Genomic DNA, 14,428 nt, shown 5'->3' on the forward strand with positions numbered 1-14,428 from the left:
ATCCACCCCATGTTTTCCATTTTATACCTGAACCTCTTTACATATACAAATTATCACCACACAATTTTTGCAGAATTGTGGTTTTTGAGGCACTCAACTAGAGATCAAAAATCTCAATGTCTCTATCATTCATTATTTTTTAAAAAACAATTATACATGACATAGTATCTATCATCTTTATAAGAACATCATGGATAGCAAGGACTGTCCTTACATGCACAGAGGACTAGGGTTCTGGCTTTGTTTCTTAGGTGGCATTTTGCTTTCTCCATATTTTCTCTATTACAAGCTACTCACTGTCCTCTTCATCTTACTTATTCCTATTCAGGTCAACTCCAATCTCTTTTTTAAATTATTATTATTTTTCTTTTTAAGGATAATTGCTTTAAAGGATTCTGTTGTATTCCGTCAAACCTCAACATGAATCAGCCATAGGTATGTATACATATATTCCCTCCCTTGTGAACCTCCCCCCAATGTCCCTCCCCATCCCTCCCCTCTAGATTGATACAGGGTCAACTCCAATCTCTGCATTCATTTCTGTCCATTTACTAGCTTCTATCAGCTTGTCCATGTTCTACTGTCAACAAATTACTCCATGTCTTTTGACTTTCATATTAGTAACCTCCACCTCAGCTTTTTTTTCCCCTTTGTCTCCTTTCTAATCCACAAATATCTCTCAGTTGAATTTATGTCAGTATACTACACATGAATGGTTATGATTTTGCAAGTATAATTTATTTATAAAAAACTTTAAAGAATGAGTGAATGAAACAAATCCATCTTTTTATCTCCATCCCCATGCTACAACAATTCAGATCACTACCATCTCTTATCTGGATAGCCCCTCATCTTATCTCAAGTTTGGCTTTTCTTGGACAACCTGCTTCACAGAACTTAGCTATCCATTCTTCCACCCCTTCAGCTTAATAAAAGCACCAATTGCTTTTTGTTCCCCAAGGCCACTCCCATTGTTTTATCACTAAAAAATCTCTTTGCAGTTCACATTACTCACTTAAACCATTCTATCTGCAGCATCTACCAAGATCCAGAATCCCTGCCACCTTGCTCCCCACAAAGACTTCAGTCCTACTTCGTCCCACTTTCAGCCACTGTTCTCAGTGACCAAGGTGCTGAAGACATTTCTGCACATTACACAAACCTTCCTCAGCTCCTAAGACCTGCATCTGCACTTCAGCCACTGACACATATATGCTGAAAACAGGTCATCAATTGCAAGTGCAGTGCCACTAGGACTATAACATTAGAGACCTTTTTTTTTTTTTTAACCACAACTACTTTATTTTCTAGGTCTACACCTGCTCTTCACCTTCTGGGTTCACTTATCTCCCTACACAATTTAAATCTGTCCATCAACCATTTTAATATTGCCCTCTCCAGAATATCATGACTTCCCATTACATTCACCATGCATTTCCCCAAGGAAAGACAATCTTCACCATCTGTTTTTTCCACACCCACACACTGGGTGTTAAGCATCACCAGAAAGCTACAAAATCTTCTACAACTGACTTATTCTAAATACAACTCTCCATCTCATTGACTAATCCAAATCATTTTCATATTTAAATCCTTAATCTCATCAAATAATCTCTTCCATAAAATTCTCTCATCACAATTTCCCCACCTGTAATCAAATCCTCTTTATAGCTTCTAAAATGCTGTATCTTTTCATCCATCTGTTACTTCTTGCCTTCAGTTTCAGAAGAAGAGTTGTTCCTCCTTCTTAAAATAAACTTAAGACAATTCCTATAGCTGATGCTTCCATACTCTCCCAACTCACTCAGTCCTTTAACCCTATGGACCCTGGTCTCCCCACTACTCTCTTGAAGACCAAAAAAATTCCATGTACCAAATCCTATGGCTCACCACCCAAGTTCTTATTCTTTTCGGCAATAACACTTGAACTACCTCCTTTGATTTAAATCACTGTATCACAAGATTCTGGGGCTTCCTAGGTAGCGCTAGTGGTAAAGAATCAGCTTGCCAATGCAGGAGACATGAAGAGGCGTGGGTTTGATCCCTGGGTCTGGAAAATCCCCTGGAGAAGGGAATGGCTACCCACTCCAGCCTTCTCGCCTGGAGAATCCCATGGACAGAGGAGCCTGGCAGACAACAGTCCAGGGGGAAAGTAAAGAGCCGGACACAACTAAGCGACTGAACACACGTACGGGCATGCGCACACAACAGTCTCTCTACTCCGGTCTCTCTGGTTGCTTCTTCCCTCTCCAGTGACTACCAGGCCTCCTTTTAGCCCAAAGAATGGATCTTTCCCCAAGTTCTGTCCAGGCGCTCTCTCCAGTTCTCTGCCTCTCAGGGTTTCATCCCTTACTGTTATTTCTACATTTTCTCTCCTCTTATGGATACCTTCCCCCAGCTCCCCAAAAAACTTCTGCTACAATCTAGCCTATCCCTAAGGAATCAGAGTACATAGTTATTGCTTTTAAACTAAATTCTTCAATGATTGTTTCAAATTACATTTCAATCATTAGTCCAGATAATTTTATAGCCACCAGCACCCTATCAAACCCAGAGTCAGTAGCTTCAATTATCAACTGTACGTATATATTCCCAAATCTCCATTGGAACTCTTCCCTCAGCTGGAGCAGTATTTTTAACTCTTGTAGACAATACCCCTTGGATACTTCCACTGGTGCCTCACACACTGGTCAATGTGTCTTAAAACCAAAGTACCCATTCTTCCCCATCAACATGGTTCTGCTAAGGGATATAATAATTTCTTTTAATGACACCACCATTCTTACAGTCACCCAAATAAAAAACCCTGGAGTTCCCCTTTTCTTTTTCTCCACTGTTTCCCAAAAGCCCTTTTGCCATCAAATCCTTCAATTCTTTCTTTCAATTATTTCTTACATGGCTCCCTTTCCTTTTATTCCCATTACCGCCATCCCAACTTTGATTCTCAGTACTTCACACTTCTCTCATAGCCTTCGTCTTCTAGTTACTAGGTTCTCTTCATTGCAAAAAAAAAAAAAAGAAACAAACAGAGAAACGAACAAAACAGGTCACCAGATAAACACTCTTAAACCCACTCAAAAATCAATGGTTCTCCATTACATACCGAGTCAAGTTAAAACTCTATTTCCAAAAAATAGAAACTACTCAATTTTCCAATAATCATGGAATGGATAAACACTCTGGTATATTCACATAATGAACCCCACAGAGCAGTGAAAAAGAATGAATCTCACAGTCATACGGTGAGCACAGGAGCACAGGAAACCAGACACAGAAGTATGATTCCCCTAATAGGAAAACATACGAAACTACTCTGTGCGACAGAGGTTAGTCTAGTAATTACTTTTGGTTGAAGACGGCATAAACTTAGAGGAGACACATGAGGAAGCCTTCTGGGATGTTGAGAATGTTTATATTGAACTGGGTGATGACTATATAAATGTAAACCTAAGAGAAAAAATTTAACTGTACTCAAGATTTGAGCATTCTATATAAGTCATTTCTCAACAAATTTTTAAGAACCACTTCAGCCTGGTATACTTAGGTATCTATTTATTTTCCTCCATTCATCAACATGAACCCTCAACTCCAGTTCATGCAGACCACCAATTACTTGATATATCCAGAATTTTTCTATCAGTCATATCACTTCTCTCTGGAGTGCCAACCCTCACCATCATGCCTACTATAATCTCACTTATCCTTCAAGCTCTAAGCTATGTACCAATTCTTCACAAAGGTGAATCTGCCGTAGTACTTTTGTCACAGACAGATGTGTACACATTTTTGTTCCAGGACAAACTCTTGAAGAATATGAATATGTTTACGTCATATATAAATGTGTATCCTTCACACAGCCTACCACAGAACCTTGCACACAGTAAGTATATAAAAATATTTCCTGACTGAATAAATCCTGGCAGATCATCAAAAGCACCCTCCAATCTAACCCCTCCTTCTCAGACCCATCTATCACTGTCTTCCCTCACAGTTTATTCCTCAGCTTACCTATTTAATCGTTCAACAAACAACTGAGAACCTACTCATGCAAGAAACTGTATCTATTCTAATGAACCCCACCAAACTATCCAAAGATGTGATCCAATTGCAGCTGCTGCCTTTTACATCTTTCCCCAACTCTAATTTCCCAGTCATCTTCCCCTCTTCTCTCCATCCAATCAAATCTCACACCCTCATTTATAATCTTCCTGTTATCAAACTAATTCAAGCCCTTCTCAGCTTCTCCTGTAGGCTCCAAACTGGGCTTTCCTCACCTCCAGTCATACTCGGCCACCACACTCTCCCCAGTCTATCTTGTACGGTATAGCTATCGTCAGACTAAGGTATCTAATACATAGTCCTTGATTCAATTCTCTACTCAAAAAGCTCAACAGCTGTACATTAATGATATATGTTAGCATGCTTTAAATCCTAGATTAACATACTTTAATCCACAAACCCTCACAGTAACTCTTGCCAGAAGGTGTAATGATTATCAATTTCCTGATGAGAAAACTGGGTCTCGGAAAGGAAGTAATTCTCTCCACACCCGTTGTGGAGGTACACAGAAAGGCCAAGATAAAACCTAGCTTGTCTGCTCACCAAGCACAACACTATGTCATATCCAATACAAACTACTTAGCGTAGCTTTCAAGACCATCCATTTTCAGCTCAACCCCAACTGAGCCTTCCTACCTTATGCCATACTCATGAACTCTCCATTACAAATTACAGGTTATCATCAATTAATTCATCATGAAATCAGTTTAGTAAGTGACAGCCATCGTTTTTTCTCTTTTTAGTCAAAGAGAACAGAAAACACAGTGCATCCACCGTGGTAAGAACAGTTACTGTTACTGACACTTTGTGTTCTAAACAAACACACATTCATACATGCATATATTAGGTGAAGATGTGAAACATTTTCCTTACTGTGATGTGAAGTCGCTCAGTCGTATCTGACTGTTTGCGACCCCATGAACTATAGCCTACTACACTCCTCTGTCCATGGGATTTTCCAGGCAAGAGTACTGGAGTGGGTTGCCATTTCCTTCTCCAGAGGATCTTCCCAACTCAGGGATCAAACCCGGGTCTCCTGCATTGTAGGCAGACGCTTTACCGTCTGAGCCACCAGGGAAGTCTTACTGTGGACCACAGTAAAAAAAAAAAAAAAAAAAAAAGGAAAGAAAAAAACCAACGCACTCTTCTCCACATCTCCTTGACTTCTCACTGCCATGTTTTTGTTTCTGTTAATTCCTCAGGTTGGAATGTTCTTTCTAGTAATTTCTGCCAGTCAGAATCCTGTCTATCCCTTCAAAGACTAGCTAAAATGTCACTTCCATGCTACTAAATGCAGTCCCAGGCTTTCCCTTAATCAAATGTTTTTTCCACTTTTTAACTTTAGTAACATTTGGTACTTTTCTCCTAATACATTTGTGATCATACTGTGTAGTCATCTGTGCTCAAGTCTAGCCCCTCTATTAGAATTAAATCCCAAAGGATTTATCCCTGATTGCATCTAACAATGCTTTTGCACATAACAAATGTGCATTATCTGTTGACTAAAGAAAACTCACCCCTTTACTTTCTGAAACTTGTTATAAATCAACATCACAATTTCCACTACATTTCAAACTTTTGAAACTCTCATCCTTCAAAGTCTTACCATCTTCCTCTCAAAATCAGCCATGTCAAATAATCCTCTACTTTCAATCTTCTCTTGCTTCCCTTTACCCATAACCTGTCACATATCAGTAACTTTTTTTCCTTCAGAATCATATTTTCCATCAAATGACACCATTTCTTCTCCATCTGCTCATATTCCCCTTTATTCCTAGTTCTCTAACATCCATGATGATAAGTCTTAACATTCTTTTCTTTTCTCCTCAACTAGACTTCAATTATTTCAATTCATTTATGGTGAACATATTTCCATCAGCCTCATTAAATCCTTTAGAAAAAGGCAGGTTATGAATAAATGGAAACAAACAAAACGTATAGACAGTTCAGATAAATTATCTCAGACACTTTCATTCATTCATTTATTCAACAAACATGTGTCTACTGGATATATGCCCTCAATTTTCTTGTCTATTCTATTCTGTAATTCAGAAAGCAGCTCTGAGAAAAGCATTCAGGAAAATGCCAGGATAACAGAGCCAAGTTGACTCATTCTCTTCACTCACAGAGACCAAGTCATTTGTGGGGTATACAGGCTCAAAAAAAAAGGAAAAACTAAAAGTTTTACTAGATATAGCTGAGAACTGACACCATCCCCCCACAAGCTGTTCCAAAGGGAGCTCAAAATCTACTCAGCAAAGGTGAATCTGAAAAGGAACAAATCATTAAGAGTAGCTAAAATGAAATAGGCAGAAAGCATTCAGACAAAAATAGATTCAGACTCTAGGTTCATTCTAGGGCTGCAAGAGAAATTTGGAGCAGTTTAGTTCCTCTCCTGAGATCTCAGGAATCTTTTCAAATATCCAGCTAAAGTTTGGGACATGTAAATCCTTTCCCCAAACCTAAGCCAATATTCATTTCTCCATTCTCTGAACTCCTAAGCAATTATTGTCTATAAAACTCATTTGGGAACTTAATCATAAACCATCTTGTAATGAACTGTTAACAAACAGAGCCAGAATTTATTTACATATTAAAGTCAGTGTGGTCTTCTTTAAAATAGTTACCTTGGGAGGCTACCACTTACTTATTTATTCACTCCATCTATCCAACCATCTGATGCACTTAACCAACACTGATCTAGTACCTACTGCCACTGTTCAAAATATTTCCAAATTCCTCTTTGGGAGTATATTCCAAAGTTAATTAATAAGTCAACCAAGAAAATCATCCCCATTTCTGTGCTAACTAAACCTAAACCAAAATTATTTTTTATTCACTCTATTTGATACTAACAGATCCCCATTATTTCTAAAAATCAAATCTTTCAAACTAAAAAGATTTGTCCCAATAAGACCATTCAGAATAACATTATGCCGGTATTATTTGTAACTGTGCTATCCTAGAGCAATTATGAACTCTTACAGGATAGGGACCATATTTTACTCATCTTTATAGACTCCCTCCCCTCAACAGCACACTGCTGCTGCTGCTGCTAAGTTGCTTCAGTCGTGTCCGACTCTGTGCAAACCCATAGACGGCAGCCCACCAGGCTCCACCGTCCCTGGGATTCTCCAGGCAAGAACACTGGAGTGGGTTGCCATTTCCTTCTCCAATGCATGAAAGTGAAAAGTGAAAGTGAAGTTGCTCAGTCGTGTCCGACTCTTAGTGACTCCATGGACTACGGCCCACCCGGCTCCTCCGTCCATGGGATTTTCCAGGCAAGAGTGCTGGAGTGGGGTGCCACTGCCTTCTCCGCAACAGCACACTACAAGTACTCAATAAATCAGTAAACTGAATAGAATGTGCTAGACATCAAATCAGAAAAGGTGTTCCAAAAACCTTTTGAACACTATCACTCAAAGTGACTACCAAAATACAGAAATTCTCATTCGTAAGTATACTTTTGATACTTGTTTTAAAAAATCAGTTTTCTGAAAGACCTGAGAGTTGTGGGGAGAGAATGGAGGATTGCTGGAGAGAGATGGGAGGAATGTGGGAGAAAAACAATTGTGTGAGGGACAGCAACGTTGGCTTCCCACGTGGCTCAGTGATAAAGAATTTGCCTGCCAATGCAGGAGCCACTGGAGATGCAGGTTTGATCCCTGGGTCGGGAAGATCCCCTGGAGTAGGAAATGGCAACCCACTCCAGTATTCCTGCTGGGAAACCCCATGGACAGAAAAGCCTGGCAGGCTACAGTCCATGGGGTCTCAAAGAATCGGACACAGCTATACAACTGAGCATACAAGCATAAGCATTGTGCAACAGAGCAGGAAATTTGGAGAAAGAAAGGGTAATTTGTGAAAGAAGGAGTAATTGTGAGAGTGACAAGAAAGATACGGAATTCGGGGATGCATGTGGAATTGTAAGAGAGGTGGAGATTCTGGGAGGAAAAATCGTGGATTTTAGAAAAGAATAGGGAATTGTGGGGAATAAAAGAAAAAGTCAACCTTCTGAAATCTTACACGGTTATGGGATTACTTCACAACTGTATTTCTCCCTCTAAAAGAATAAAAATACCATAAATTCCTTGAGGGTAGAAACTTCATCTAACACTTTTTTATTAAATCCCCAAAATGAATTAGACAGATTCTTAAAACAGCTAAAGATCTCTAAGCAGTCATTTAGGCCTGAGGTAAGAAAATCAAAATTAAACCAGCCTCCAGTTTCAAACCAGATTTACTCAGATTAAACTAGCCTCAAATTAGAAGAGAACCTTTGGTCCCACCCATTAGATGTTTCTGCAGGACTATTACAGTTCCAGTCTCATCCATTCTGTTGTCTTCCCTTAAATCTAAAGGCCTTCCCCAGTCAGACAGCCCTTTGTTCTTCACTACCTCCAATACACACTCTCTCTCACACACACACATACACAATTTTGTCTGTAATACTCATATAGTGCTCAGCAATTTCACAGTCCCACTACTAACAGTAAGGTGAATCCTACTTTCTATCAGTCATTCAACAAGTACTTATTAAGCACTTAAGAATCAAGCTGTTGTGAATTTTCCCAGAAATTAAAGAAAGTGTCAACTCTAGAGCAGGTTACAATCTAGCTACTATTTGTAAAACAAACAGAAAAAAATTACCATAAACAAATATAAGATTTAGCACTATAGAATCAACATGTGAATGCTGTTTTTATTCAACATGTAAGAAGGAGTCTCAAGAGCTAGGGTTACTTTAAACAAGACTCTTAAGGGGAGCAAGACCTTCCTATACTCCCAATATCTGTCACCTTGACTCGGGAATGTTGAACCTCATACCAAATTTCAAAAACCAACATTTCAAGAATCTACAATATATGAGCAGCATGCTCTTTCCCATCATATTCCCAACATTTAGTGACTTAAATATGCTAATTTCCTTAATGACTGTCACAAATCTGTCTCACCAATGTACTTTAAATCTCCTTCAGAGCCAACTATATCCAAATGTCTTGAAAATTCTTTACCTTTTCTTCAGTATCCCACAAAATTATCACCATCTCCACCATAACCTGTCCCTCATCCTCCTCTCCCTCTTACCCATCCCCCAGTCCACAAAGAAGAAACACATAATCACACTGATACATTCTTTCCTAAAAAACATAAGACCACCACTAAAGCCTGGAAAGAATAATCAAAGATCATCTAATCCAATCCCAGATTCCCCACACTAAAACTCTCCAGAAGCCTGTCAAAGAATTCTGCACTGTTGACCTGATAACTACTTTCAAGATGAACAACTATCACTGCCAACCAACTCCCCCTCATCTCTAAGCAGCAACACTTAGGCTGCAAAGATGCTATTTCCTACAACCTAGTCTTTCCTAAAGGTCCACCAATCTAACTTCCCTTACTCATCACACCCAGTTTTTCCAGCCTAATTTTAAATGTTTTTTTTTCTTTGAGAATATTAAATACATAGGACATCAAATTAAAAAGCTAAAATAATAACTATCAAAGTTTGAAAAGGAGGAGGAAAAAGAGGTTAATGGCAATGACAAATCCTTTCCACTCATAATAAGAATAAGAAGTCTCTTGACTCCTTTTTAATGTCACTTTGATCAGTCAAGAAATAAGAATACATACATATTACCTGGAGACCTAGAGAAAAGCATGGTAAGAACTACAAAAAATGCCAAGAAGCAGTCTCTGGAAAGTGGGGCTGTAATGGACAGATGAGACAGGGGTTACTACTTTTCATTATAAGCTCCCTCAGGACAATTTTTTAAATTACGTACATGTATTATTTTATATAATTTAATGGAGAGAAAACATTTATATACTTTATTTAAATCCATTAAACTTACAAAAACTGAAAGAACTGATAATATATAGTGCCAGTGAGGGGAAAGGAAACAGATCTTCTCATACTATGATGACAATAAAAATGGGTACAACCTACTATGTAATATTTTGAAACCCTTAAAAAGAACAAATAACTCTATAAACGTACTGACATAGAAAGGTTTTCAAATCTTTTAAAAATAATCCTGAATTATTTCCATAAAAAATTTTTAATAAAAGCCCCTCTCTACTCAAATGTTAAACCGTATCCTCCTTTAGAGTTATTTCCTAAAAGAACGAGTGACTGAATTTTCCCATCGCTCCCCTAAATTTCTATCTTCCCCTTTAATCCCTCCACCCTCTACATCCATAAAAGGATTTTTCATACTACTCTCTCCTCAGTTTAATTAATATTACAATGTAATGTGTATATAGTCTTTAATAATATAAAATGTGAATAATTTTCAGATAAATCTTAAGGGTATGGTTTTAGCCCACGGTTCCCTCTTGGAAATAAATCCAGTCTGGTGTGAGCTCAGCAAACCCAATAGCCTGGGTACGTTTCCTGATAGGGAAATGCTAATACTCCCTCCAACCTGGCTCTAGAATCACCCAGTCTCTTCAGGTTCCCCTAGACTTCAAAACAGCCAGTTCTGACCTCCTTGCAACTTCTTAAGACCAAAACAGATATCCTCATCCTCCCTTCCGCAGCTGCACACTTTGTAGGCTGATGCATTTTCTTCAATACCACCATGCCTTAGTGAGAGTATACATTCAGGAACCATGAGTGGAAAAGATCTCCAACCAGCAGAGAGGAACCAATAACCAGGGTTATGGAACCAATCCTGTCAATCAGACTAATCTGAGCTACAAATGGGGCCTCCAAAGAAGGGCCACCACGCATGGACTCTCCCCACCATTAATTATAATCCTGTGTACTGCAACCCAAGCAGAATAACATGGCAACAGTTCTCTTGGACCAGATAAGCTGGGCAGTGAAGAAGAAAACCGCCAAGTCAAGTAATTTCCATTCCAGCATCTGCCAGTAGTGTTCAGTTCACCCAGGCACTGCTAAGTGATAATATTTCAAAATTGCTAAAATCTAAACCCTGTGGCCTAGCGAATGCCTGTAGGCCAGGCGTCTTCTTAAGGTCTGCTTCAGAGATTCTCAGATTCACTGGTGCAGTTCTAAAGCGTCTCAGACCAAGCTAAAGACTAAGGTGTCACTCTCAGTGACCCCCAACCACTGTCAGTACCCACACTTACCAGATGTCATCTTACAGAAGAGCCCAAACAGGTTCGGAACTAGGCCATCCTCGCCCATCTGGAATAACTCTTTAGTCTTTGGACCAACATTTACTAATTCTGCTACATCTGTCTATTCTATCATGCATTCTCTTCATATTCTCTGGTATTAAACACTCCCTCTTGCTTCAAACCTACCCTTTCTATTCAAGGAAACTCCTCATATCCCTTCTTTCCTTTCCTTAGAAACGCTCGAGTTCTTTCCACAACGAAATACCTAATGTATCTACACAATGAACACCCCCCCGGAATCCTCAAGCCTCCTCCACAGCCGCCCCCTGCATTCCTCCACCTACCTGGCATCTCCCCCTCCGGCCTCTCTCCCAGTGCACGCTCCCACTACGTTTCCTGCAAGGATTCCCTTTTCTCCAACCCCTGCCCTTCCCTTCTCCCAAAGAACACATTCAGGCAGCAACAGTGACGGAGGCCTGCGGTGCATAAAGCACTGCACCAGGCACGGCAGACAAGAGACCTGGTGTCTCCCTAGGCTTTTCACACCCAAATCCAGCACCCTCGGGCCACCCCGTGCCACCATCCCACCTCCTTCCCTACCTCTGACACCCGCTTCAGGCCTCGGAGGCTGCCTTCTCGCTTCAACCACCCCCGTCATTATCCTTTCTCAACCCCCGAACCCACCATCCGCGCCCTGCTTCCTCCCGTCCCCCAACCTGCTCCTGCGTCTCCCTCGGCCTTGGCCGGTCCCCGGGCCACCCCCAGCCTCCCCACGGCTCGCTCCCCCCGGGTCAGGCCGTTACCGCCGCGCGCTCCCCCCGCGCGCCGCCCCCTCCCCCTCCCTCGCCCTCCCCCGGGCCCGGGCCTGCCAGGCCGAGCGCTTTACCGCGGGCGGGCGCCGAGTCGCGCGGTCACCGACTGCAGGCGGCGGCAGCTTCAACCTTTCTAGGGGCCTTGAGAGGAGGGGAAGGGGGGAGGGGGGAGAACTTTTGCTGTGGCAGCTTAGGCAACAGCTCCCACCCCTGCGCCTTTCTCCTCTTCCTCCCCCTCCTCCTCCTCCTCTTCCTCCTTCTCTTCCTCCTCCCAGAGCAGTAGAGACGCAGACATGCCGCGTCTAGAGCGCCGCCGCGGTCGCCGCCACTGCCGGCGCGGTGCATTGTGGGAAGCCCCGCACATGGGAAGCGCTTTGCGGCGCCCGCCCTCCTTGGGCCGGGGACCAGGCGGAGGAGACCCAGCGTGGCTTCGATTCCGGCGCCTGCGTGTCACCAGACCGGCGTGGTCCGGGAAGCTGGCCCTGAGCCGCAGGGTCCCTTCGGGATGGACCCGGAAAGAAAGCAATTTGAAAAAGATCAGAACTGAGGAAATGTCTTTGAGATGGGGACCCGGCTTCAGTACAAATCAGTGCCTAACTCCCTGAGACGTGGAGGACTCAGTTGTCGGGTGCATTTCAGGCCCAGGGCAAAGGAAGGGGCTGGTGGGGACCCAAGTGAAAGGTTATCTATCAGAATTTCGGGTATTTTTCGTTTCTCCTCTCTTCCCCAGCCCTCTCCGCTGTGACCCCCAGTCACTACCATCCCAAATGCCACCTGTCCCACAGGCGGTAGCCCTGCGCCCTTGAAACTAGAAAACCCCTTTAGTGTCTGCAAACATATGCAAGGTGTGAGCATAGGAAAGGATCAAGAGACCTGGCCCTGGATCCTATTGGGCGAGATCTTACATGATGTTTCCCCTTCACTTCCCTTCGGGCCCAAAACGATTCTGTATGGCAAAACTTGGTAATAGTCTGTGTAGAGCTAGAATTGCACAGTTAATGTCTCAAGACATGGAGGACCTTTAAGTGACCTTAGCCCAACTGTGACCTCCTTAATGGTGCCTTTATTCAACTAACATTTATTGGGCGCCGTGAGGTGTTCGTGCATAATGCAGTGGCTTACAATTACTCATCTTTGTGTCCACACCCTAGCACAAGGTCAGCCATGTAAAATAGATGCTCAGTGAATGTTGATTGTGAGATCAGAAAGGTATCATGGGATGAAACGCCTTCATTAAGATTTCTTCATAATAGTCTGGAGATTTATTTAGCATCTCTCTGCAATACTTAAACATAACCCCTGAAAGGAGAGGGAAAGGGAAATCATAAAAATATCCATATAACCATTTATGGAGTTCTTCTTCCCTTGTCCACACCCACCTTCTCACCCCTTGCCAAATGAATCTTCATTTGAATAGTGCTTTTTGGCAAAACTCCAAACTCCTGCATTATGCACTTGTGATGGCACTGAATTAGATTAGTGTCTGCAAGGTTAATATTCCCCCAGGCATCAACCTTAGTAAATCGTGATGCCTGTTTAGAAATAGCAGAAGCTCAGAGGTTCAGCTTAATTTAGACACAGGTAACTAAGAAAAAGCAAGGGTAAACCACAGCTCCACAATCAACTCTTCCTGTGCTTTCTTCATTAAAAAATATAAATTTTAATAAGATGACAGTGCATATTCTGAACGCTAATTGCAACAAAACATTGATACAAGCTAAAGCAAGGGACAGTTATCTGGAGGACAGCCTTCTGGCAACTTCTAGCATCTGCAATGGCATCAAATTCAGATGTTAAAAAAAACACCTCTGGCAGCAAAGAGGCAGACTGAATATTAGGTAATAGGAAAACTAATAACTAAAAAGAATTAAAGGCCTGGAGATTACACCCAGTAGGCTAAGATTGATTGGCCTATCATCAGGAATAGACTGAGTTCTCTACTCAGTACCATAACTAATAGAGGGATAACTGTCTAACATGGACAGAATAAAGAGTATAAAGGGGTAGTGACAGCAGAAGTGATGACAGGGAGCAAGTTTAAGCCTTTGGTAGGTTAAACTTCTGGTAATATTTCTTAGAGCCCCAGTTTGCCTTCTTCATGCTCTTCTTGCTCACTTCCCCAATTCCAATCTTAGGCTTTCAGCCTACTTTCCTTTAAAAAAAAAAAAATTTAATAATTAAAGACTCACAAGAAATTGCAAAAATAGTACAAGGAGTACCATTTACCCTTCACTCATCTTCCCTCAATGGCAACAGAGTTTTAGAAATATATCAACACCAGGAAATTGAATATGGTACAATATTTTTTAGTAGATTATAGAACTTACATTTTACCATTTTTAAAATACATTTGTGTGTGTGTGTATTGCAAAATTATGGGCTTCCCAGGTGGCACTCAGTTCACTTCAGTTGCTCAGTCGTGTCCGACTCTTTGTGACCCCATGGACTGCAGCACGCCAGGCCTCCCT

At 41.4% G+C, this 14,428-nt stretch overlaps 1 protein-coding gene across 5 annotated transcripts in view; it reads right to left on the reverse strand.

Annotated features, from left to right (window-relative positions):
- Positions 1-12,284, reverse strand: part of ZNF148 (zinc finger protein 148) — a 143,843-nt gene extending 131,559 nt beyond the window's left edge. For 2 of the 5 annotated variants that reach the window (XM_018045912.1, XM_018045911.1), the window contains exon 1: positions 12,035-12,265. The gene's annotated coding sequence lies outside the window, so the exon portion shown is untranslated. Of the gene's footprint in view, positions 1-11,157; positions 11,839-12,034 lie in introns of those variants that run through there. The other 3 variants (XM_018045895.1, XM_018045902.1, XM_005675046.3) reach the window with 3 other exon arrangements.

The sequence above is a fragment of the Capra hircus genome, chromosome 1, assembly GCF_001704415.2.
Source record: "Capra hircus breed San Clemente chromosome 1, ASM170441v1, whole genome shotgun sequence".
Taxonomy (NCBI): Eukaryota; Metazoa; Chordata; class Mammalia; order Artiodactyla; family Bovidae; genus Capra; species Capra hircus.